This window comes from Puma concolor, chromosome B1 (assembly GCF_028749965.1).
Source record: "Puma concolor isolate L17-30 chromosome B1, mPumCon1.1.hap2, whole genome shotgun sequence".
NCBI lineage: Eukaryota > Metazoa > Chordata > Mammalia > Carnivora > Felidae > Puma > Puma concolor.
In genome coordinates, this window is record NC_141670.1 from 56246411 (window position 1) to 56274161 (window position 27751).

Sequence of the window (27751 nt, forward strand, 5' to 3'; positions counted from 1 at the left end):
AGACTTGTTTTGGAATCATTTTTAAGGAAAATTTTAGAAATAATGATATTAGTTATTACTATTAGGTAACCTTATAACCCAATGATTTTACTTCTAGATATATTCTAGGGGAACACTTCTTGCATATCACAGGGAAATACGTTCAAGAATTCTTACAACACCCTAGTGTATATAACAGAGTGGTTGTAGTTTCAGCTTGTTTCTCCTATTGTCTTGGCCAAGGCTGAAAGCTGAGACCCACAAGAAATACATGGTACACATTAGACATCTGAGAACTACCAGTGTGGTTGGGATTAGGTATTTTCTTACACAGTAGCCTGAAGGATTCCAGTTTACAGAACTGGCCTTTTCTTTTCACTACAATCCAAATTTATGAAAGAAGAGTCCTGAGGGGCTCTTGGGTGGCTCAGTCTGTTAAGCGTCCGACTTTAGCTCAGGTCATGATCTCACAGTTCATGAGTTCAAGCCCCACACGGGGCTCTTTGATGTCAGTGCAGAGCCTTCTCCAGATCCTCTGTCCCCTTCTCTCTGCCCCCCGCCCCCACACATGCTGTCTTTCTCTCTCTCTCTCTCTCTCTCTCTCTCTCTCTCTCTCTCTCATTCTCTCAAAAATGAATAAACAAAAAAAAAAAAAAAAAAAAAAGGAAGAAAAAGAGTCCAGAGAATGAGAAAGACCATAAATATTCTGGGGAGTAGAAGATCTGTCCATTCTCTCTGTGGTATTCCAAGAAAATCATGCCCCCAGTGTATGGGTGCCTGAGAGAAAGAGAAGCTGACATTGCACAGCTGGATATGCCTGGTTGGTGCATCAAGAAGAGATGGCACAATAGGGACCATGATGCATGGAAGATTCCTAAAACATCCTCCTGCCAAAACCTAGGGCAGGAGGCCCTAGAGGGTAGACAAAATTGAAGACTGTAGTCTTGTGACAAGAGACATATCTCCTAGCATGACTACCAGCTTTGTATCAACGAACATATATGGTTGGATCTTTCACGGGGCTTTTATGCAGAATGGAGCCAGAGTATTTACATGGATCTAATAGGTAATATGCCAAAGTGATCTCTTACCTCCAATTTGAAGAGTTTAACTGCTTCCATTTCACTGGCCAGAATAATCAACTGACGATACCTCCCTTAAAAGGGGCAGGGGGTTTCATCCTCCATGTATCCAGCAGCAGAAGAGAACTATTAGTGAACCTTAGTAATTTCTGACACATCTACTTTATTATCTGCACAGATGAAATTTCTGGATGGATCTAGGCTAATGAGGGAGTTCATTGATTTTATACTCTGCTCCTTCCTCCTCCTGTGGTTATAGGGCAAGAAGGTAGATAAGGGAGGAGAATGAAAGTAATAGCTACATTGCTGAAACAATTTTATTCCAATGGGTTGAGCCTCCCTGATTAACTGGTTATATGTATAATAGAAAAACTTGGGAAATGCCTAAATATCCAACAGGGAGGAAATGGATCGCTAGATATATTGCAATAGTTATAAAGTAACACCTTTTGATAAATAGGAACAGACATAGATCTCAGTTGTGATGTTGAATGAAAAAAACCATATTGTATGATAGTAAGTACAGTGGAAATTGTACGTGTACATACAACACTCTATCCTATGCTTTTCTTGGATATATAGATGTATATGTGTGTATCTGTGTGTGTGTGCAAAGAGGGGCCAGAAGTTCATACCACATTGATAGTGCTTACTCTTGAGAGAGAAGGAGAGAAATTTTGTACAAGAAGAAGCCAATGATACTTCAACCATATGTGTGATGTTTGTTTGTTAATCTAAAAGCTTCTATGAAAGCATGGCAACAATCTTTATAACTGGCAGCAGTCACAATGGTAGGAGCATGTGCATTTGTTTTAATTATGCTCCACATCTTTTTCTATTTTTACAATCAAAAATTAGGTTAAACACAATGAAAAAACAAAAAAAAAATTACAAAGGATGTATAATGTCAACATTTTGTTTCAGTTTGAGGAGGCAGATCACATCTATGTTCACTTGTTTGTGTGGGGAACATCACCAGAATTAATATTTATGGAGCGATTCTCATATATTATGTGGCACATTATCTGGTATTTTCTAATTAGTTCATGGATGTCCTGATTTACATGCAGTTTGCATAATTTGGAAAGATGATGTTGAATTCAATTGACATTTCTTCTTTGTGGGTGAATGGAGCTTAGAGGTTATAATTGGAGAGCTTGAGTTCAGAGTTTAGTGCTTCCTAGTTATGTGGCTTTAGGCAAGTCTCATGATCTCTTGGAGCCTCAGTTCCTCACCAGTAAAATGGGGAAGATAATCTGTCTTGCCTTGCAGGACTGTTGCCAAATCCTATTACCCCTATAGAAACATTTTAAAGCCCAGGCAGTAGGCTGCCTGGGTGGCTCAGTCAGTTAAGCATTGAACTTCAGCTCAGGTCATGATCTCATGGTTCATGGTCCAAGCCCCAGGTCAGGCTCTGTGCTGACAGCCCAGAGCCTGGTGCCTGCTTCAGATTCTGTCTCCCTCTCTCTCTCTCTGGTCCTACCCCTCCCCCCTGTCAAAATGAATAAACATTAAAAAAAAAAAAAAAAAAAAAAGCCTAGGCAGCACGATAATACTCTAGTTTCTGAATTTAAACTTTATTAATTAATAAAATAAGTTGTTAAGAGAAGGAGCAGTTAAGTATGGACACAGGGACATAAATTTTCGATTCCAGGATAGCAAATGTTTGCAAAACCTCAAGGCTAAAGAAAATGGAAGCTTTGCTTTCTTCTCTCTGTATCTGAAGGTAGCCTATAAGACTATGCATTAGGTATTACACATGGTAAAGATGTGTCAAGGCCTGACATGAACCAGATGCTTAATCAACAGAAGCACTAAAATTAGTTATTAATTATGCATTTTTACATAATTATAGGGTCAAGTAAAAACTAATGGAAAAAAAAGATGAAATGGGAACCTCTAGAGGAGTTTGCTAAGAAAAAAAACCATCAGATAACACACAGATAAAGTCCTGTACTCTAGGAATATCTCAAAAAGATCAGTTTAATCTGTTAAAAAATGCTTTTGAAACATAGTTCTAACATGAAAGGTGGTCAGTTTTATATTGTATAATATCACATTATACCCAGAGGAGAATGAATCCATCTCTTAACATTTTGCAAATTAGTTTTTAATGCAAAAGACTTGGAAACAGAGAAGTCAACCTTATACTTAGGTTCCTAGAGAAAGTGTACAAACATATCTTTTCCTTTAGAGGAGGCATTCATTCCTTAATAATCATACAGCCTCATAATTGCATAAAAGGAATTCTTGTAACAAATGTAAATCCACCATATTTCTTACACTTGCAATAGAAATACCACCAACACTCCAAGTAAGATTGTCCTATGGTTATTTTTTAAATTTGCATATTAACAACTTGAAATGGAACTTTCAGTTGATCATGAACTTTTGTTATTGCTTTTGTTTCAGTCCACTTTGAGTACCTATTTTCCTTTGCCTAATTTTGTAAACTCTGGAATTAGGTAGATAAAACTTGCATTGCTGAGCCACCAGAATTCTGGATGATGACCATCTTATTTTATTATTACCTCTTTATTTATTTATTTTTTTTTTAATTTTTTTTTCCAACGTTTTTTATTTATTTTTGGGACAGAGAGAGACAGAGCATGAACGGGGGAGGGGCAGAGAGAGAGGGAGACACAGAATCGGAAACAGGCTCCAGGCTCCGAGCCATCAGCCCAGAGCCTGACGCGGGGCTCGAACTCACGGACCGCGAGATCGTGACCTGGCTGAAGTCGGACGCTTAACCGACTGCGCCACCCAGGCGCCCCATTACCTCTTTATTTTTATAGATGAGTATGCAGCTTAATAATCATTAATAGCTAAGAAAATAAATACTTCCATTGAGGATCTAAATCATGAATCCTTTTACTTTCTCATTGGTACCCAATGGAAGGGAGATTTACATATGCCATATCTCACACTAGTTAATACCAGAAGAATGAATTAAATATCAATAAGTGCTTTAAATGCAAAAATGAGGTTATTGAAGAAAATATAATGAAAATGGTTAATGCAAAGCACAGACAGAATAGGTCACAGAAAAAAATAGCAGAAGATAAAAATGCCAAGTAAAAATAAGTTTACCAAAGTCAGCTCAGCTTCATTTAAATGAAGGTCAATGCAATCTCCAGAAGCCTGCAAAGTTAAATGCTTTTGTATGTTGTATCCTTTAAAAATCTTAGATAAGTGAGTGAGAGTAAGCAAACAGTTCTATCAGGAATTTGAGACTGTATTTTAAAAACGAGAAAGATTATATATTTATTATTTATGAAATCCAAAATAAACTTTCTCCAGGCTTCCACCCCTGTGCACTCGCAACGCCCAAGCTACTTGGAGAACATTGATTCTTTAGGAGAGACTAAATGGGTGGGACCACCAGGGATTCCATCCATTTAGCTGATGTCCATGACGCATTACCATCTTTAATTTTCTCATAGAAATCTCAGTCATGTGTTTACTTCTCAAGAAACTTAGATTGAGTCAATGGTAGTCAATAAGTGAAGTTTTTATTTTTTTTTTCTAGTTTAAAAGTGAAATTGAAATGAACATTTTGTAAAAGCATCTAGCTGGCTAGCTAGCCATCATCTATCGTTTATCTCTGTCATATTTTATGGGTTCTTAGTGGCTCCTGATAATCCTCTATAAGTCTTTGATGCTATGTAGAATCTCCAGTGGGCAGGGTACTATGACTCAAAGTTAACCTGAGGGGATAAAAACAGCATAATTCGTAAGTTGAGACACCTAGGTCCAGTGTAGTCTCAGCTACGATCAAGTGTCTTTTTATAAAATGTTGGACTATTGGTAGCTTTTGACTGTGTTCTGTGATGCCACAAGGGTTATATAGAGGAGCTTAGAGGCCAAAAAAGATACCCTTTCTTTCTAATCTGTCCCTCTTCCCATTAGAGAGCTTTTTATATGTTTTCATATTTTTGTATGTGTGTGAGGATGGGTCTCCTTTAAGCTTTTGTTACGAATGCTACAGTAGAATCCACAATTCTATTTTTAATTGTGGAACATTTGGGGTACCATTATTAGTCGGCTGAAGAATTCTAAATATAACAGTCTTTAAGACCATTCATCTAGAAAAACGCTTAATTTTGTATTTTAGAGTTAAGTCAGGTGACATTTTTGATAACATATATAAATATTCATTCGGACACCAAAATCAAAGATCTATTTTCTATTCTCCTTCTCTTGTGTGTCAAGGTGTGTGTGTCCAGAAGATGAAGATTTATAATTATTGATAATGACTGTCAGATTTAAAATATCCATGGTATGGAGGGACTTTTTAATAAAAGTGCCTGCTCTTCCAAAATATCTTCCCCACCTATTGATTGAGTCCTCAAATTTTTTTTTTTAATTTTTTTTTTCAACGTTTATTTATTTTTGGGACAGAGAGAGACAGAGCATGAACGGGGGAGGGGCAGAGAGAGAGGGAGACACAGAATCGGAAACAGGCTCCAGGCTCTGAGCCATCAGCCCAGAGCTTGACACGGGGCTCGAACTCACGGACCGTGAGATCGGGACCTGGCTGAAGTCGGACGCTTAACCGACTGCGCCACCTAGGCGCCCCTGAGTCCTCAAATTTTAATGTTAGTTTTATACCTTAATTTTAAGCTTAAATCTTTATTTAACGAATGTTATTTTATGCCTTTTTTATATAAAATTCCAGTGTGCTCACACAATAGAAAGTCTTTTTAAATTCAATCCAAATCTCTAATTCTCTCTTATTGATTCTGTTCTCTGTCTAGAATGTAGATGTCATTAGCATTGGAGAATTGCTCATTGTCATTTTCATAGTTAAATCTTCCACAAATCTTTTTTTCTGATTTAAGAAAACCTGGTTCTTTAAAAAAAATTATAGTTGAAACTAAAACTTGCCGTGTTTTTGTTTACCTCCTCTAGACACTAAACTGCCTTAGCAAACTCAGAGACTTTATTTTGACAAAAAATTATAATACGGTTGTGATTTACTCACAATAGCCCCAGTGTTTTCTCAAAAAGTAATTATCAACGGGTTTTGGAAGTCCAAATAGTGATAGCACATTTTTTGTGTGTGTTTCAAATTAAATGTTGCACTTCAGTAAGAAAAGTTTTGAAAAATAAATTGGTAAATGTATCAAAGTCTTAAATTTTGATACTCCCGTTTGAGAACCTTAAGATCTTTTTGCCAAATGATATTGTCAAAGATTTACATGATAAAATGTTCATGACATCATTTTACATAATTGAAAATATTTCAAAATAATGTCAGTATCCAATGATAAGAAAGTGAATAAACATGCTGTATTCACATGTAAAATCAGTGGTTAATTTTTATTTTTAAAATTTCATTCTTTTTGATTATACTAGAAATATTCATAATAATGAAAATTACAGAATATAGATGACTACATTGAGTGTACTTTATCATCCTAATTTTGGGGAAAAAGGTATCTTTTCAGACAAAAAATGGAATGATATATATAAATATATTAAAATTGTTTAAGTTGTTGAATAGGATATCGCAAGTATTCTTTTTCTTTCCATAGCTTATGGAGTTTCAAAGTTTTTAATAAATGATCATGAATACATAGTTTTAGAATCAGAAATATAATTAAAAATAAGTTATGTATACAACTTTTTAAAAATCTTCATAATATTGAACACAGTAATTCACTTCTAAGAATAGTTCTGAATCTAATCGTTCAACATATAGAATAAATTATACTCATGAAGTACTGCATTAAACATTTCTAAAACATAATTATAAAAATGATAAATAATTAAATCCAAAACTAAAGGACAGTTACACAAATTATACTACATTCACCAAATGGACATCATAGCCATTAAAAGTAATAATTCAGGGATCATGTGTCTATGTGGGATAATGTATTTTTTAATGTTAAGTAAAGTTATAGTGCAAAATTGAATGTATAATGTTTTGGGAAAAATGAAGGAACTATGCTAAAATATTAGCCATATTATTTTAGCTTGATAGATATTTTTATCACTTCTCTTTTTTCTATTTTTAATTGTACTACTTTTATAGTAACATTCAGTTTTATCAAAAAAAAAAAAACCCACAAGCAGTCAGGCTTCTGATGTATCCTGGTAATTAGTTGATTACTCAACAAGTCAGAGAATGATTAATACATACTAGTTTTTTTTTTTATAGCAAACATGTGTTTAAAAGCTTATCAAAAATTGATGTATTATTTACATCATTCACAATAGGATTTTTGGCAGCTTTTCATCTGTGGGGTTTTGGCAAGTTCCCACTTATAGGCACTTTTTTTTTTAAGGTTGAGCTGGTATGGCTTACTTAACATAATTACTTATTTCTCTTAGGGCCACCACACAGTCCATTAATCTAATAATGCTGGTTTTCCACGTTGATTTTTTAATGAAAGAGTTCGTGCAGGGTCAGGAGAAGTACAAGCACATAGAACGTTGTACCTTCCCAGCGAAACTCAGACAGAATAATTTAACCAGCCAAAGAGACAGTTGTTAGCAAAGTTGGTAGACATAGCTGCCCAGACTGGAGGTGTTGTTATTACTTGCTCTAGCTGCTTTTTGCAGTCATCCAGAAGGATTAGAAATCAGAGAAAGGGCATCAAACAGAGCACTGGCCTTTGTATCTTATGGATGTGACTAATGGCTATCAGCTGGGCAGTGATTTGCTGTTAAGTCTGAAAATGAGGATCCAGTCTAAACTGTTATGTTGTCAAAAGGCTCTGGAACAGCATCCTAACCTGTGGCATCCCTTCCTAATTTTGTCACCGCCTTCTTTGTGGTTCAGACAGAAAACACGGATTCTAAGGAATATGTGCGACTGGATTAATTTTGTCCTTTTCAGGGTTTCCTACAATGACAGAGAAAAATTAATGAAATCATTGCTAGTAGCTTCAAGATCAATATTTTCTTCAACTAGATTTTTTTTCTAGCACTACTTAAGGCCACAGTTACCTACTACTTTAATGTAAACATTTAGCTCTGAGCCTCAACTCCATTTAGTCTTCGACTTAAAATCTTCCCTTATAATCACAATTCATTTTGATTATGATTGAGTAACACTTGAAAGGCCAAAGTTTCAGTTGCCTTTGAAATGTGAGTTAGTAATGTTTTCTCATTCTCCTGTCTCGTTCTTTTTTTTTTTAAGTTTATTTTTGAGAGCGAGAAAGGATGAGTGGGGGAGGGGCGGGGTGGTGGTGCAGAGAATCCAAAGCAGGCTCTGTGCTGACAGCAGAGAGCCCTATGCAGGGCTTGAACTCACAGACCATGACCTGAGCTGAAGTTGGATGCTCAACTGACTAAGGCACACAAGTGCTCATCTCCTGCTTCATTCTTAATGAAGTACTAGGCTAATTATCTTTCTATCACCTGTACATGGGTAGAAGGTAAAAATCCTACTCTAAAATCAGGTATGTGCTGCATGTACATTATAGCCTATAGCCAGTAGACCAAATTCTTCCTGAATGATAGCCCTTCATTAGGCAAAATGCTTCTAAGGAACTAGAGACTTTAAGTTCTGGCATCATAAGCCACCATTTCAGGTAGCACCACTTAATGTTCTCTTTATCACAACCTGTATAAAGGATTTATAGTTGAAAGGGGACTCCTGTTTTGAAGGTATATTCCTAGATAGTGGACTACTTAGATAACGTTTAACCTCCACACTCAACTAAGAGAATTTGTTGCTAGCGGACCTACCCTAAAAGGATGGCTAAAGAAAGTTCTCTTAGCTAAAAGAAAGGAAAGGCTAAAAGAAAAAAGTCTTGGAACATCAGGAAAGAAGAAAGACAAAAGAAAAAACAAAATCATGAGAAAATACAATACACTTATTTTCCTTTTCTTTAGTTTTTGAAAATGTTTGAAAGTTGAAGGGAAAAAAAAAACATTGTCTACTGTGGTGGTCAGTGTAGATAGAGAAAATATTTAAGACAATTGTATAATAAGTAGGAGAAGGTAAAGGGACATAAAAGGAGTTACAGATTTGTAAAAGTGAAACAAATGGCCTGGGATTAGGAGCATTTCCCTGGAGCATTTCAGTCTTGATGAAAGTGTCAGTGCAGGAATCAGTTCCTAGGAGGGTTATGATGTTTCTTGACAGGACCCGCCAACCACTTCTGGACAGTCATGTTGGATTTTTTGAGGTGGATGCCTGCCTTCTGATTTATTTGGATGAGTGAGCAAAGAGGAGATTCAATTATTTAGAAAAGAAAGAAGTATTTTTTTTCTAAAAAAATTTTAATGTTTATTCATTTTTTGAGAGACAGAGAGAGACAGAGTGTGAGTGGGGAGGGGCAGAGAAAGAGGGAGACACAGAATCCGAAGCAGGCTCCAGGCTCTGAGCCGTCAGCATAGAGCCCGAAGCAGGGCTCGAACCCATGAACTGCGAGATCATGACCTTAGCTAAAGTCAGACACTCAACCGACTGAGCCACCCAGGTGGCCCAAGAAGTAATTGTCTCTTTGAGTGAAGACTTCATTTGGGAACCACAGACATTAACAAGTAATATTTTGGGGGCGCCTGGGTGGCTCAGTCGGTTAAGCGGCCGGCCAACTTCAGCTCAGGTCATGATCTCGCAGTCCGTGAGTTCGAGGCCCGCATCAGGCTCTGTGCTGACAGCTCAGAGCCTGGAGCCTGTTTCAGATTCTGTGTCTCCCTCTCTCTGACCCTCCCCTGTTCATGCTCTGTCTCTTTCTGTCTTAAAAATAAATAAACGTTAAAAAAAAAAAACAAGTAATATTTTGGATATTATATAACACATATATTCCTTGAAAAGTATGTATCTTTCCCAGCAAAATCTTGTTGGGGGTTATGTTATTAGGAGTGAACTGAGATGAATATGTGGAGCACTATTTAGTGGCATTCTGTTCCAGAAGTCTGAACACCTGTGGCAGATTTAAAATTCCAACTCCTGTTATGTTTTTTAAAGAGTGTGAAACTATAAAAATGCACATAAATTAGGGAACACCTCTGATAATTTTACAATGCAGATATAATTTCAGCAGACTGATAAGTAAGAAAATTAAAAGCTTTTCTATTTAAGGCTAGCAATAATTCTTCAAAGGTATAATTGAAGAAGGAAAGATCCAATTCACAAAATAACAAGCAAAATAAAATAAAATAAAATAACAAGGAATGACCCTAATTGAAAGGTTTTGGGTCTGCATAAAGTAAACATCAGAAGTATTGTAAAAAATTATAAAAGACCTGAAACATGACATGTTCATAGAAGGACAAATTGAATGACATTAATGCTAAGTCTTTTTAAATCACAAGCTATAAAGCCATCCAATATGAAATTGGGAATTAGGTATTATCTCAGAACCCAGTAAAAGAATTGAAAGAGTAATTTCAAAATAAATACACTGAAAGTTTAAAAAAGAAGGATTTTGAGGGAGTTAGAGAGGTTTGACCTCCCAGCCACTTAAAATGGAATAATTACAAAAACAAGGTGACGTTTGTATAATTGTTAAGACCAAGTTAAATGCTCAGAAACACATCTTAGTATATAAAGTTAGTATTTAACAAAAGAGGCATCACAAATAAATGGGAACAGGGGTGGACAATCTAGAAACAAAATGAGACTGAGAAAATTGGTTAGTTGGAAAAGTAAGCAAAAAAATATCACCTCATGTATTGCGACGAACTAAATTTCATGTGATTTAAATATTCTAGCTAACAAATTATAGTACTCTAAAAATTGGGGGTATAGAAAATGTTGTATGTTGTTATGGACAAGGACGCTCTAAGCATAAAAATTAAAGAACAATGATACATATGGTTAAATATTGAAAAAACCGAACTTGAGTTCATGAAAAATCACAATACAGAAAATTAAAAGATTAAAAAAGTAGATAAGAACTGCAAAACATTGACTATTATAAATAAAAACCATTTAGAGAAATTTTTATAAAATTTCATTAAAAAATGAACACCTTTATAAAAGTTGAGAAAAAAGCCATTTATTTTTTATACACTATGAAAAGTGAACATAAAAACAAAAACCTATCATTTTGTACTTTGTAATGGCACCTTTGAGATTGGCTTCTTGATATCAATTGGAATGATGAAGTCCTACAATGGCTGAGGTCAGGTATCAGTCCTTAACTAACAGAGATAAGGTGGATGCAATTGCCATAATGGACACAAGAGTAAAATGGAAATCAGAGTATTTTGACGCCTAGAAAGTTTGAGAAGTGATTAATTGTCCTTATGAATGAAATAAATGGGCAGCCTGCTAACTTAGAACTTTATTGATATAGCAGAAAATCAGGTCTACTGGCCAAAATCCTGGTGTAAGTCAACACAATGGAGTTTTAGGTTCTTACTGATTTTCTAGGTCTAAGTCAGGACATAGACTTGTATCTCTTTGATTGAAGAGAATTTGATTCCAACTGAGCAAGAACTGTGCAATACTTCCACCAGCATATAACACTTTTTCCAAGTGTCCTAAAATGGACTTGTGGCCATTTATTATGATGGCAATGCACTTAGGAAGGGAACTTACCAGACCTTTAATTGATATCTGATCATGTGATCTTAATTGCTAGAGACCCCGAATGCCACTGTGGCCATCAATCAAAGTGGGTCCTTATAGGGGTCAGAGGATAAATGGAATTTTAACCTATGTCTAATAGTTCAGAGCGTCTTCAGACCTAAGCTTCTGAATGTATAATTGAAGTAGGCATACTCAGCAACTGGCTGAATCTTCACATTGACTCTTAGACCTGTGGAATGAGGGACTAAGTGGAAGAACTAAGTGGAAGCCATGGCGCTTTCTTCTATAATCGGTTAATAATCCAAAACAATACTATATCCCTCCTGGAACTGCAGAGATGAGGGCCACATTAAAGCCTTGAAAGATGAAAGGTGGTAAATCCTATCACATTTCCATTTAATCTACCTGTTTTGCTTGTGCTAAACATAGATGGATACTGGAAAATGATCATGGATTATCATACACTTAATCATATCAACACAGTTTGGCACTTGATATACAGTTATTTATCTGGCAAAAATTTTTTCCCATATAAATGTGCAAGGATCTCCAGAAGCAGTTTGCTTTCTCTTGATAAGGATGATAGCACATTGTCACCATCTTGCTCTCTGCTATAATTTATTTTAGACATATCTCGATCATCTTAACATCATGCTGAGTATCACTCTGGTTCACTACACTGATGATATTATGATAATTTTTTTTGATGAGCCAGAACGTGGAAATTACTTTATATATCTTAGTGAAACACACGTAGGCTAGAGGGTGGGAGATAAACTACAAAATTCAAGGGAATTCTCTTAGTACAGTTTTTGGGGGAGAGTTCAGTGATCTTCAGCATGTCAAAATCTCTATAGTAAAAAACAAGTTAAAGCACCTTATAAATCTAACACTAAAAATAAGGCTTAGTGCTTGGTGGGCCTCTTTGGGTTTTTAAAGAAACATATACTCTATTAGAATATGATGTCCTGACCCATTCTGTGAGTAACCCATACAGGGGTTTTGCTACTTTTGAGTAAAACCCCAGGGGAAAAATTATGAAAGGTTGTGCAACATGTCTAGGCTGCAGTGTAAGTTGTAGACCACCTGGGCCTTTGATCCAGTAGGTCCAATGATATTCAAAGTGTCCAGAGCAAATAGGAATACTGTATAGAGATTCTGGCAAGCCTCAATAGGAGAATTACAGTACCCTCCAGAGGATAAAGTCGTACCCTCTCTTGTATATAACTACTTTACTTTTGAGAAACAACTCCTGACTTGCAACTAGGCCTTGTTAAAGATTGAATGCCAAACAATGGGACATCAAATAACCATGTGACCTGAGCTGACCATCATGAACTGGAAGTTATTTGACCCATCAAGCCAGAAGCTTGACATGCATAACAGCAATCAGTCATCAAGGAAAAGCAGGTCTATAGGTTAGAAGTAAGTTGTGGAAGGAGGTGATCTAGAATTCTTACTAGATCTTACCTAAACTCTTTCTGCAGATGGCTCTGCATATTATGCTATCATCAACTAAGTGGACTAAATACAGCCTTAAAGCTACAAAAAATGGTGTCTTAGAAAAATGGTGGTAAAGGGAAATACCATGAATAAGCAGACCTTGAGTTGTAAATTTTATTGTTTAGGACCAAAGGATGGCCAAAGGCGTGGACATACACTAATTTGTGGACAGTAACTCGTGGTTTGCCTGGATAATGAAGAACTTGGGAGAATATTAGTAACAAGTTCTAAGGTAGAGACATGTGGATGGATCTCTTAGAAAGGGCATGGAATTTGAAACTCTTTACATTCTATTTGAAAGCTCACCAAAGATATCCTTCAGTAATTTAGTAGAGGGTAGTGGTTGGTTGATTGCATTGTACTTTCCTGTTACAGGACAGTAAAATGATTTTTCCTTATTGGAATATACATGAACCTGAATTTTTCTTTCCTTTCTACAATGCTTCTGCCAGCCTCATCATCCTTATACTTATAAAAAGTCTTATTCATTATCATGAAGTTCTGCAAGTTTTGGAACAAAGAATTTTATAGCAAAAAGTGTGGTAATGGTAGGGTGACCAGCTATCCTAGTTTACCTGAGACTAGATGGCTTCTGGTGAAGTAAAACTTTTGATGTTGAAACCAGACCAGGCCTGGGCAAAGTGGGATAGTTAGTTATCCTACGCGGTAGCAAGCTAATGGGATTAACTGGGCTTATTTGTATTCCAAAGTCTAGAAGTGAAGGTAGAGCAATGTCCTGATGGAATAGGAAAATGTCTTACTGAAGATACAGTTATGGCGCCAGTTGGGTGACACCCAGAAAGAGTAGGGTTCTATATTAGAAGATGTAGTACATGTAGCAAGTCACCAAAATATATAGTATATGTATATATAATGTACTATACAGTACTATATGTATATATACTATATGTATATATAATGTACTATACAGTACTATAAAGTACTAATGTATAGTACTCACAATTGGAATACATGGGTCCTGAAATCAGGTGTTTTAGTGGGAGTGGTTCCTTTCATTATTACCTACTGATCTTTTTTTTTTTCCTCCCACTTCTCTAGCCCTACAACATTGGGCTGAGTTAATGTGAAGGTTCTGGTTTCCAAGGGAGAGATATTTTTACTGGAAGACATGATAATGATTCTATTAAGTAAGCAATTGAGATTATACATGGCTACTTTGGTCTTCTGCTGGCACAGACCTAGCAGACAAAGAAGGGGGTTACTCTACTGGCTGAGGTGATTAATCTTGACCACTATGGAAAATTATATTGCTGTCTCACATACTAAGGATTCTCACCCTTCAGGAATAAAGGTTGAAGTCATTCCATTCCCTAAAGGACCAGAAGGACCTTAACAAACTGGACATTAGGTAAAAAGAACATGCAAGGGGTGGTACAAGATAGAAATCACATATATCAGTAGTTTTGTCACAAACTAGAGAATTGAGAAATGTATTAGTTATATTTTCTTCTTTGCTTGTTGTGTATATATACTGTACATGTAACTAATTTATTTTTTATTCCTTATTTCCCATTACTGTTTTATATAGGATTATTGTCACTTAAATTCCAATTTATTCTTTAGGTTGCAAAATGCTCACGTAGATATGATTTAGAGCAACAGTTATCGTTGTCAGAGCTGTGACTTCCCTAATGTGACTATAGAAATTGTTAGGACTTTGTATTTTTTCTTTTTGGAGAGAGACTGAGAGTGGCTTCATTTGTTGTTCTTATACACAAGTTCAAATATATGTATCAGGGTCTATATGAATGTTGAGAAGCCAAGAGTGTGAACTAGGATGGCTATTGAGCTATTCTCTCTCAGATCCAAATATACTCTTGAGGTAGTGCTGAACTTTTAATTCTGTAAATGACATCACACACGTATATTTTTATTTCCATCTGGCTTTCAGACAGGTTTTGCAGATAAAAGATATTAGAGCAAGATTGGAAGGTAGAGGAAAGAAGGAATTCTTTCTTCCTTTTTGCTTGTTGTTTCTATCTGGACTCCCCAGCAATGACACTTTGAACTCAGAGCAATTGGCCGTAGTGCCCAGCTTCTTTCAGTACTTCTTGAAGCAGCCTCAAGATGAGCACAGAGGTCCGAGAAGCTCCATAGGGCTGCCCCTTCAAACTCCTAAATTCAGATCATCCTAAATGATCCCCATTTTTCCTTAGCTCAAGGAGGACAGGGGAAAAGCACCAGCTTCTTGTTGTCATCATCTGGGTTATTTTAATGTCTTTTTTTTTTTTTTCGCTTCTTAAGTTATCCAATACTTGTATAACTAAGCTCTTATATTAAATTCCTTCTGCTGACGTATCTTCTGTGGTTTCTGTTTTTCTCACTGGTCCCCGACCAATATGGAGGTGAAAAATATAGGTGATGCGGGAGAACAAGGTGTCAGTGTGGAGTTATTTTTAGAGAGCATATTGTAAGTGCTGGCAAAGTGAATGGAGTAATTGCTGAAACGTCAGCGATGTTCTGGCCTCAAGGCTGTCGAATGTGATCACACTATGAGACTCAGACCCCATGATACCCCAGAAGCCAGTTAGGGAACAGACCCACTGTAATTGCCTAGCAGTCTTTGAAACTGCACATCTTCCCTGCTCGCTTTCATGTAAACACCAGATGTGTGTTTGGTCTATGTCTGGAGGCTCTTTGTGTTTTCCTCCCATGCTTTGACATTCTTTGACATTTATACCTGGCGAACATGAAATAAAGACTACGTGCAGTTTGTTGCTGCTGCTGTTTTGCTGGCAGAGGCAGCCCTGCACATCCACTCAACCTAAGTGTCTGAGAACTTTGTCTTCAATGTGCAACTACATGTCAGGAAAAGAGAACTATGAAGGTGTAACTGAGGAGCTAAAAACATGGTATAAGATGTTCTCAGACTTGTGATGAGCACCAGAAGATGAAGGGATGTATTGAATCACTGTATGGTACACCTGGAACCAATATTACATTGTATGTTAATTATACTGGAATTAAGAAAAAAAAAAGATGTTCTCAGAGAGTAAGTGAGGTCTAGATCTAGTAGGGCTTTGAGGACTCTATAAAGATTTTAGCTCTTGTCATGAGTATGATGGGGAGCCATTAGGATGTTTATCATTGTGTAGCCTCTAAAATAAAATGTGTAGCTATCCTTGCAAGATTTAAAAAAAGCATTTCTTGAACTGCTCTGTTCTTTCTCAGTCTTTTCCTTCTTATTTCTAACTTTCCCCTCTCTTGTCTCCATTCTTCCCCCATTGAAAAGCTTATCACAGAATGCATTTTTTTTTTTCAGATACAGCTATAGTCTATAACTTGTGACTACTCTGTTTCTCAGTCTGACCTAAGAAAACTTCTGAGTATATTACAGAATACTGCAATTTAAGAAATTTTTGCTCTGAAGAGAGTCTTGCTGAGATGGCAGGTCTAAAATGAATTGTTCTTGGATTCTAAGTACAATCAAAATTTTTGAGAGTTGTTACGTTTTATTCTAAGCCTGATGGAAAATTTACCTAGAATTTTCTGCTTTAGTGATTGGGTAAATTCGTGTCAAATTCTTTTGGTTTCTGGGACTTTTCTTTGATAGGCTAAAAAATAAAACAAACCTACCCAGCCGCCAAACACACAAAACAGGTGGGGACCATTATTACTTTCTATTAGCTTTCCCCCCAGCTTCCTGAACCTTGATGGGACTTTGAAAACTAATGAGCCTGAACTTCCTGTTCTGATGACAGGATGTAATTCTTAGGTTTCTCAGTGTATTTTAACACATCAGAGTTCCAGTGATACCTAGCAAAACTGCCCACAAAATGCATTGTGTCCAGTTTAATGATTAAGTCAAATGTAATTTTTATTGGAATTATTTTTTATAAATAAAAATTTTCTCCACAAATTTCATAAGAACTTTCAAAAACATGGAAAATGACAAAGAAAAGCAGTCATCCAACATGTCACTGATTTATTTAATTTGTGCTCCATTTCCTTCCACTATGTGTTTAAAATATGTTTCATGTATAATCATGTATTCTGTATTTAAAAAATCATTCAGCATGATGTCCCTACCTCAAATGCTTTTAGGAATGGAGTGAGGTATAAGTGAAGTGGAGTATCAAATATATATTAAGAATTTTTCTGTTTTAGTAGTTGAATAATATGCAACAATTTATTAATAATTCTCTCATTGTTTGACATTTAAATTATTTCTATTCTTATTAATATATGTAATGGTGTGACTAATATCTTCATGCATATGCTTTTGTTCAAAATTAGGATAGAGTCTAACAAATTGAGTTACCAGGTCAAGTAATATGAAAAACTTAATAGCTTATGATACACTTTGTCAGATTTCTTCCCTCAAGGCCAGTTAACACTGTTATCAGAAATATAAGAATACTCATTTAACTGCTTCCTGGACAGCACAGGGAATTAGCTTTATAAAAATGAGATTTATTTGTGCTAGTTTATTAGGTAAAAAAGCATAACTCATTGTTTTAACTTTAGTTCATTTGTTTATCAGTGAAGCTGAATATTTTCTGAGATTATTTACTACCTTTATTTTCTCATTGGTTAATAGTCTCCCTTTCTTGCGATTTGGCAGTCCCTGAAAAGATGGGGACAGATGGGACCAGTAGCTTTGTGCTTTCAACTGTGTGACTTTTGCAGACTAATTTAGATGGAAGAGACTTGTGAATTACTACAAGTTGTTTCTTGAGGCAGTAGATTTTTCTGTGAGCACATAGGGAGCTTGGGTCAAAAACCATAAATTGCAATGACACAGGATGGCATCTGAGAGATAAGAACTTGAAATCTTTGTGACTTAAATACTTTTAACCTCATTTTATACATGTTTTGTAATTTTCCATGGTTTATCAAGGTTTTAGTGTATGTGTCAGTAGAATTTCTTTCTCCTTTGACAGAATCATTCATACTTGTTTACTAAAAGTTTATCTCTCTTGGAGAATGATTGCACCAAATGGATGTTGACAGAGATGCTAAAAGTGATCTTGGATGAACAAGACCTGACATTGGATCATTGCTTGACATGTCAGTTCAGCTCGCTGAAGCAGGGGCTATTACAGATAAAATAGGGACCTTCTACATCAGATAAGAAATATTTTGTGACACCTCTTAAGTTTTTTCTTTCTTGATCACATCTGTATCTCAGGCTCCTAGAACAGTACTTGGCACGTAATATGCTCTTGATAAATATGTCTTGAATTGAGTGAATCAAGATAAGCTTCCATTATTTTTATCCCTGATTCTCAAGAACTCTCCTATCCTTTGCTTTACTACTATATTTTGATCATGTGCTCTTATCAGGATATAATATTCTGATATAGTAATAATAGTTGAAGTTCTACGATTAGAACTGCCAGGCAGCATCCTAAGGATATTTCATGCATTTTGTAATTTAATCCTCACAGTTTCCTCTATGATGTAGGTACAATTATGATCCTAAACGTCTAAGCTATATGAGAGTAAGAATTTGATCTTGCTTATTCACTGCTTTATCTATAAGCGTAGAATATTGTGTGGGACATAGTAGAAATGTAATAAATATTCATAGAATGAATACATCAATTTATTTTTTATTGATGAAGAAACTGATGCTTATTATTCATCAGCCAAATCCAGACCTTTTTGAGGCAGAACACAAGATCTTTCAAAATTTGTCAAGAAGCTCTAAGCCCAGCCCTAACCTTGCTATAGCGAATGTACAACTTTGTGTACGTTTTCAACCTGATGTGCATCTTAAGCTAAGGATAAAATCTGTCAGAAGTTTTGGCTTAAGTCGGAATATGTTTACTGTTTATAACCTCAATCATCTTTGATGGTACATGGCTTCAAATATATTAAAAGCTCCTTCGATCTGCTGCATATATCATTGTTGGATTTAGATATGCAAATGGACCTTGTGCTACATCTAGGAGTAGTAATGTTTTGCCTGGTATGCTAAGGGAGATTTGGATTTCTGAAACCAGAAGATTGTGTGGAGCTTGAGATGTGGCAAAACTGAAAAAGTTTGGGGGCGTTGTGAAGACCAAAAGACTTAGAACCAGGGGAATTTAATATTCTGTTAGAAGTTACTTTGATTTTTTGTAATTAAAATCCTTATGAGTCCCCACAGATATGTCTACTAGATATGCAAATAACTTGTTAAATAGATTTTCTGAAAAACTGAGGAAAAGGGGGAGACTTACATTTAAGTTTTTATATGGAATAGAAAAATAACCCATTACCCTAACTAATTGAGCACAAACAAAAGCTTGGAAAACAGAAAAAAAAACATTCAGGAAAATGCAGAAAATTTTAGCTATGGGAGGAGATTATCACTTCCATAGGGTGTGAAAGTTGGTTTAAACCAATTATTAAAATAATAAAATGAGGCCTTTAGACAGAGTGTCTCTAATGCCTTGGCAGTCTATGTAGGCAAACTAAAACCTTAGCCAGTCAATGCACTCAAGTCTGAGAAAATGAAACCTCACATCAACTAGTCAGTTAACTAAGCTTTCCCAAATAAGGCAAAACCTCCTTAAGCTAGAGCCAATCAAATAATTTTCTTGCTTTGCTTCCATGTCTTCTCTATAAAAACCTCTTTACTAGCTTCCAGCCATTTTTAGTTTAGTGCTGCCCCATTTTGAGGTACGCTCAATACACACTTGAAAATATTAATGTACCTCAGTTAATCTTTCAACACAATCATATCTAGGTGTCCTGGGAAAGAGACAGTTCAGCCAGCATCTGGCTCACACTCTGGGCATAGTCAATTTCCTTTCTTGTTCATGTTCTTGGTGCTCAGATCCTTGGATTTCAACTTCTGATTCTTTAATCCCAAATTCCTTGGGTGAGTCCCTGGCCTCTTACTTCTTTTTCCCTTCCCTGAGTCTCTGATTCTTTCCTATCTTTTCCTCCAACTTGAGATCTATTACCATATTTTGACATATAAAACTGTCAATTCTTTAGCTCTTGACTACTTATATATCTTCTTAATTCATCAATTTATCTAATCAATTATTACATAAATGTATTGAGGACTTACTATATGTCAAAAAAAGTATAGGCAGACTTTATTTGAGGAATCTCAGACGATGAAGGTGGGAGACACTTGGAAACAGGAAAAGTATAATACAATTAATTTTGCAAAGGCTACCATAGAGAGAATCTGGAAAAGCTTCACAAAAGTGGTGTCATTCATGATGGGTCTTAAAATACCAATGGGATGTTGTCTGAAAAAAACACAAGGGGAAGGGAATTGTAGATAGAGGCAAAGATACAGAAGCAGGGAAGCATATTGGATTAGAACAATGATAAATTTAGTGTGGTTGAAATGTAGGGGGAATGAGGTGGGAGATAAATCTGTGGAAATAAGTTAGAATGAAATTATGATGTATCTTAATATGGTATGATGATGATGTTGGGACAAACACACTGGGAAAAAAGAGCCAAAGTCCATTTAAATATGGTTTTGTTTCTTAGATTTAATGCCAATGGGAAGGGTTAAGCACAGTGCATAGGTCATTGGTGTCAGGTTGGTGGATTAGGAATCTATGCTATAGCGCTAGACCAGGTGTGGCAGTAACAGAATCTTGACTTTGTCAGGGCAGCAAGGTGCCCAACTACTAATATTCTCCTTCCCAGGCTGCAGTGGACATGGTGTTGACCAATTATATGTAAGCAAAAATCACTAAATCAGGATTCTGGGAACACTGCTTGAAAGGTACCCTGATAACAGAGTGTGTCTTCAGCCTCTTGTCCTTACCCTTCTTCCTGCCTAAAATGTGATTGGAATGTGTGTAGATGTGGCTACCATCTTGTAAAATGAACAGGAAAGCTACCCAGGAGGGATGGGGGAACAGGAAAGTTGAATGACTCAGGGTCTTTGATAATCCCTGATTGATCATTACTGCTTAACTTTCTCAACTCCAGATTTTATGTTACATGAGGAAAGCAAACCCTATATTGTTGAATCCACTGTTGGCTGGATTTTCTGTTGCTTAAGTTTGAATAAATTTTAATTGGTACCTTGAATAATAGAGAATGATGACTTGAAATGAAGGAGTGATAATGTGGGTGGGGGAAATTGAGAAAAATAAATCGAGTCATTTCTAAATAGCATTAGAAGTGATTGGTTTTATAGGGTGAAGTTGATTTGAGTAATAGTGTGCTGGATTGGGAGTTCAGGAGGGTGCCATTTGCCCTCCTGAGCAGGAGGGTAATAGAAGATTGCTCACACATGATGACATATGACCTTCGCCAGGTCCAATCTATCTCTCCAGTTGTTTCAAATGGTTGCTTGTTCTGGCATTTGGCCAGACCCAGAGCTTTGTTGAGAAAATGCCTGGCCCTGTTCACAGGTACTTTTGTGGTTCACAAGGTACGAATTTTTTTCTGGAAGAAAATTTATGTCAGGCTGTTTATTTTTCACAAAAAGAATATTAAACCTGCCACTTCACTCTTTGATATCTAAAGTGAATGGATTTTTCTATTATCAATAATACATAATACCCACACTTTGGACAAGTACCAAGGAGCTGAAACTTAATTGATTGTGATACAGAACCTGCCAAATATGTGGTTGAAGCAATGAGGTATTTAAGAGAAGGAATCTATACAACACATTAACCATCCATTCCTCAAAGCACTCTAAAAGTTCTCTTTGGATGTCAAGTTAAATAAATAATTAGAAAAAAAAGTATGCTAGGGCTACATAAACATAGGTCCTATTAGCTTTTTGTCAAGAATTGATAAGGATCCACAAAAACAATAATATCCATGATTTATTGAGCTCTGTGTTAAGCATTTGACATCACCATTTCACACAACAACACCTTCGTTTCAATATTATAATTTCCTATTATCAGATGAGAAAACTGAGGCTCAGGAGGTTAAATAATTTCCCCAAGGCCACATAGCTAGTAAATGAAGGAGGCAGTATACAAACCCAGGTCTGGGATTTGAGATCCTCTGTTTTTTAAAAAATGATACCATACTGTGATCAATAATAGCTGTGCAAGATGTCCACTTTCTCATTCCCAGCCACTGTGAATATGTCTATATGATTAAATTCAGGACATCAAGAAGGGGAGATTATCTTGGATTTTTTGATGGGCCCAACCTAATGACATCTTTCCTGGCTGTGGAGAGAGGGAAATATGACCATGGAAGAATGGTCAGAAAGATACAACTTTGTTGGCTTTGAAGATGGGGGAAGAGATACAGGAGTCAAAGAATGTTGGCAGCCTCTAAAAGTCATAAAGCCAAGGAGACGGACTCCTTTAGAGTCTCCAAAATGCACATGTTTCTGCTGACACCTGATTTTAGCCCCATGAGACCCACATCAAACTTCTAAACTCTGCAACAGAAAGATGATAAATTTGTGTTGTTGTAAGCCACGAAGTTTGTGCAGATTGTTATGATAGGAATAAAACACTAATACATGTGCCAACTCTCTAACATATTTGCTAAATTCTTCCTGACGTTTGCTTCTGGAAAAAGTATGTGTTCACTCAAATTAGCATGAAATGTATTCAAAGCTCAATGATGTTTTTCTTTTTGCCTTAGCTGACCGGAATGCCAGAGCCAATTTTAGACTTCAACTGTAATTATGTTACAGGTAAGAATATTTTTTTCTGTCTTCTATATGGTTTCTGATCTCTTCTTATATTTTTCTTTTTGCATTTTCATGTGTATATTCACACATGTACTTTTATATCAAGATGTTGCAGAGAGAAAGAACAAGAAAGAAAGAGAGAGAGAGAACTAGAGAGAATAAATGGGAATAAGACAGAGTGGAGTTAGGACAGGGAGAGAGAGAGAAAAGAAAACCAGTCAAGTTGTTTTATGAAAGTGGAGAGATGATTTTTATACTGAGATGTCTCAGTGGTATCAAGGGACATATTTGAATGATTGCTTTTAAAACTTAAGATCATCCTAAAGTTTTGTCCAACTTTATAAATGCTTTGAAAATGGGTATTCTGGGAAGAGGTATTACCTTGCCATTGCTGTTTTTTGCTTATATGTACCTATCAGACCTATGTCTTTCCAGTCATATGCAAATATCCATTTTAGAGATGCAGCCCCACCCTTTCTTGAGGGGATTTACATACAATTACACCTGGACTGTGGTATTGTAATGACACTGCTTTCAATTTTAGCGGGGAGGTTGATGAAAACATAAGAAAGCTGAATGCATTTAATACAAAGATTTTAATACAAATGAGATTTGGTTTGTACCTTGCTGGGTATACAAAAGGTAGGCTGACCACATTGTCAGAAGGGAGCCACATCATTAATCAGAATCCTGTTCTTGCAGGACGACGGAAAGTGAATTAGGGAGTCATGATTTCAGAAAAAGAAAAATAGCCTTCTGCCACCTCCATTGCAATATTTGTGTAACTAAGCAACAAAATTCTCCTATTTAGCAAAGCCCTAATGATGCTGACAGTACGGTCTTGGAATAATGCTTAATACAACTTCATTATCCCCACCACTCTAGCTCTATTGCATATGCAGTGCCTGATTAGGGAGAACGAGAAGCAGAGTGAATGCTGTTTGGTGCACCTGCATCTAAAAAGACCAAATAAAGTATTGATTTGGATGAATCTAATGACGGTCATTTAGCGTGTTTATCTACTCAGAGCATTCATTTGAGCTGACAAAGAATGCCGTACAACCCACTGTTAAATGCATCCTAGAATTGTAAAGCCTTAATGATTCTGTCATGCTAGGTCACATAGACACAAAAATGGTGACATTGGCTGTTACCAACTCTATTGACACCTGGTTATAGTCTATCTCGAAGGAAGATTTTGAGGAAAACTGAAGATTGAAATCACCTGACGGTTTTTCGTATGTCTTTTGAAACTTGAAAAACCTCCTTTCTGCGTTAAGGTTTCTGTTATTTCTGCAGAAAATCTAATTTTAAGACTCGAGGAAGATTGTTCCTTATTTCCTGCTTTTCATGCAGAGAAGTTGCTTCAAAGGATACCAATACCTTTGCAGAAATTCTCTTCTTCTTGTATTTTCTCCCCCCTCTCTTTTGACCCTGACTTTTCTTCCAAGTATGCGGTTTCCAAGGGTTATCATCATGGAACAGATGTTAAAGAAAGATGCTGAAAATAAAATCCATGACTGTCTTGTTTCAGAATCTTTTCAAATGTTATTATGGCCTCTAATAAGTGACATTTATGCCATAACATTTTAAATTCACAAAGCAGTTTAGAGGTATCCTCCCAATTTTTCCAAACGATCTCACCATCCTTTGTATTGACCTTTCTCTGTTATCGGATGCATTTTTATAGTGCCCGAACATAGAGACATAAAGGGGAAATATTTAATGTTTCCTTCTGCCATTTCGGTGGTAACATGCAACACTTAGAGCACATGACACTAGATGATTTTATTTCTCTTAGAATTAAAATAAAAATAAAAAAGGATAAAAAATGAGCACACACATAACTTCTTTAGAAGTGAGGGGTAGACTAAGTGGAAATAATCTTCTAACTTAGGCTAGCAGTGAGAGGTCAAATCCTCTTCTGATTCTTTACTGGTAAAGAGACACACATTTAAATCAGGCCATTCAGATCCAACACGACTGTTATATATCCTCAACTAGCTTGACAAAAAGTTAATGTGGTCAGCTATTTTTATTTTTGTTTATATTACTTTGGCAAAACTTTTCACTTTGAATACTATTCTGGTGTTCCAGAGAGGGGGAAGAAACCTCTTGGCAAATGTTTACTTATAACAATAATAAATTACATAAAAATACATCTTGACCTATAGATTTGGCAAACTGTTCTCAACCCCACCTCCTTCCTTTTTATTTTTAAAATGTGTATTTATTTTGATAGGGCGCACATGTGGGCGTGCGCATGAGCAGGGGAGGGCCGAGAAAGAGGGAGAGAGAGAATTCCAAGCAGGCTCCAGGCTTAGCACAGACTCCAATGCGGGGGTTCAATCCTCTAATTGTGAGATCTTGACCTGAGTCAAGAGTGGACCTTACCAAATGCATCACCCTGACACCCCAACCTCACCCCCTTCCTGAGTCAAGTACGTTATTTCAATGGTCTACTTGCATTTAGAAGTTAGGAAACCTTCTTCATATCAACTTGTTCTAGTGGCATTATGGCTTATAGAAAGGAGAGAAGGCAGACTTTTTTTTTTTTTTTCATAACGTATGCCTGATATTGGGCTAGGTGTATTTAGTACATTGTCTCAATTACTTTCCACTTATAAAAAAGTGTCATTTGCTTCATTTTACAAATGAGAATATTGAGGGTCAAAGGAATATTGTAATTGGTTCTAGGTCACCCAACTAAATAAGCGACAGGGCATGGATTGAAACTCAGACTTTTCTGACTTGAAAACATTTTTTTACATTGCCTGCATTTTGAAAATTCGTGCTTGGATCTGAGCTTCAGACATGTAGACAGATCTGAATCATTTTGAATATGTCTCCTTTTTATGAAAGCAGAGAGGGTTAATTTAATTACTAGTTTCTCTTTTAAACTGTGCTCAACTATAATTTAAATGTATATATTATTATGCAATTACATGAAAATGAACCCACAAGGGTAACTCCTTTTGATGCTTTCCAAAGGAGATAATTCTAGCTATTTGTCCATTATGATGTTGTAACTTAAACTTCATAGAAATTGAAGAGTGTTTTCATTGAGTTGTTAATTTTGAAGAACTTTATATATATGCTTGAGGATTTTTTTGTATAATTTCTTTTTGTAATTATGGTATAACAATTGTGAACTAATACATGTATATTTAACAAAAAATTACAACTTAAAAAACTTCACCTTTTTAAAAATCATGAATTATCATGATGAAGTAAATTCTCTAAATATGTGCACAACAGAGCTACAGTTACTCAGGTGCTAATAGGTCACAATCTTTCTAACCATAATTTGAATAGATGTATATAAAACAAGTCATTTTGCCACCTAGTTAGTTTTTAGCAGATGTAAACATTCTTAATATGACACTCCAGCAATGTTACTTACATTCGTAATCTTGAAACTGTGGTTGTGTATATTTAAAAGCTTTCCCAGCTGAGTAACTGATGACATTCACTTCTTATTATGAACTGGTAAATCAATCGTTGGAAGAAAAAATGAGTAACACGTATGCATACAGAGAGACAGATACATCTAGCCTCTACAGGAGACTTTACTGTGATTTATTGGTCCTTTAACGTCTCCTCAGGCTTTTTCTCCTTTTAGGTATATTCCTGGAGATCCATTAAGACTTTTTGGAGAATGTATTAATTTTTCAAGCCAGCAGGATATCATTTAGTCAATAAATAGGTTTATAGCATCAGTTTCATTCAGGGCTTAGAGACCTTTTATTTTCTAAGGCTTCGTATGTTGGATTCCAGCATCTGTGTGTTGTGTCCATGTATGTTATACAGTGGTGGTGGGAACTGTTGTAGTAGTAATCTGGCATACTGTATTTTCATTCAACTGGGATTTCTAAAGGCATATAAGGATTATATTCATTTTTTTCTCTCCTAACACCCCATCAATCGGTACTCACCTGGCATCTTTATTAATTCTCTACAACTATCTAGCATTCATTTTGACCAATATGTTGTAGCTCATGGGTATTGGATTTAGCACATTGAACACCTGATGTTCATTCTTTAGGAAATGACCTTTGGTCTAATTTAATGAGGATCAAATTTGAGTCAGGTGTAGTAAATAGAGCTTTCCTCTTGATGACATGATTTACTAGAATGTCTAAGTAGCAAGTTCTTTCTAGGATGGTGCCTCTTATTGGTATAAATCCAATGTTGGTATTATTACACAATTTCAGAAGATGGCTTAAAATTTTGAAGTGTTTTGGGTAGGGCTTTATTTTGGCTACTGACAAATAAAATGAATTTCTTTTAGCTTAATGCTATATTTTCACATAATGTGTCATTAATGTTTAATGCTTACAAGATATCATTTGTGCTAAGTCCCAGGGATTTAGTTATTAAAATTATTAACGTATGGAGCCATCCACAAAATTTTGCATTTTGTGTCTACTTAAAACCATGATTTTGAAATCAGTTGTATCAGTAGATAGTTATTATTTATTAAGCACCTTTTAATATGTGTAAAATACATACTACATGAAAAATTAGATAAACTCAAAACATTAATTCTCTTTAAAAAATTAGGAAACTATTATGAAAGACAACAAACTAATTTGCTTAAATTGCCTTTTCCATAGTGAGACTGACTATAATATATGCACTTGTAAAATGCAAAAACCATGGCAAGCATTTAGAAAACTGTACAAATCAAAAATTATCTGAAATAGAAGTAGCCATTACAAAACATAACTTCTGCTTTGGTGAGTTTAAGATGATCTGAATTGGTTTCTAGTTGTGACACAGAAAAAAAAAAAGAAGTTAAGGTTGGGGAAGCACTTCCCTGGGGTCATCCAAAGTTGTATTGCTATGGGTTCAGGAAACTCAAAATCCCTCAAAACTCATGGGCCAGCTCCTGGGAATGAGCAAAAACTATCCAAAGCAACTATTGGGAACTTTCAGCCTGAAGCGTGCTCCTCAAAATGCCAGCCATCCAGAAGATAAGGAGCTTGTCTCAGAATGTAAATCAATACATGGTTCCCTTCATTGAGAAAATCTCAGTATAAAAAAAATATATATTAGCTGAACTGCTGCTCCATGACATAGCTTTGATGC

At 35.9% G+C, this 27751-nt stretch overlaps 1 protein-coding gene and 1 long non-coding RNA gene across 2 annotated transcripts in view; one reads left to right on the forward strand and one right to left on the reverse strand.

Moving 5' to 3' along the window:
* Nucleotides 1-27751, reverse strand: part of GALNTL6 (polypeptide N-acetylgalactosaminyltransferase like 6) — a 1218779-nt gene that overhangs the window by 292901 nt on the left and 898127 nt on the right. The window lies entirely within an intron of this gene.
* The window catches only part of LOC147581654 (uncharacterized), a 124220-nt gene that overhangs the window by 83811 nt on the left and 12658 nt on the right, over nt 1-27751 (forward strand). Inside the window, exon 5 of the long non-coding RNA XR_015250127.1 lies at nt 22612-22663. This is a non-coding gene — a long non-coding RNA (uncharacterized LOC147581654). The remainder of the gene's footprint in view (nt 1-22611; nt 22664-27751) is intronic.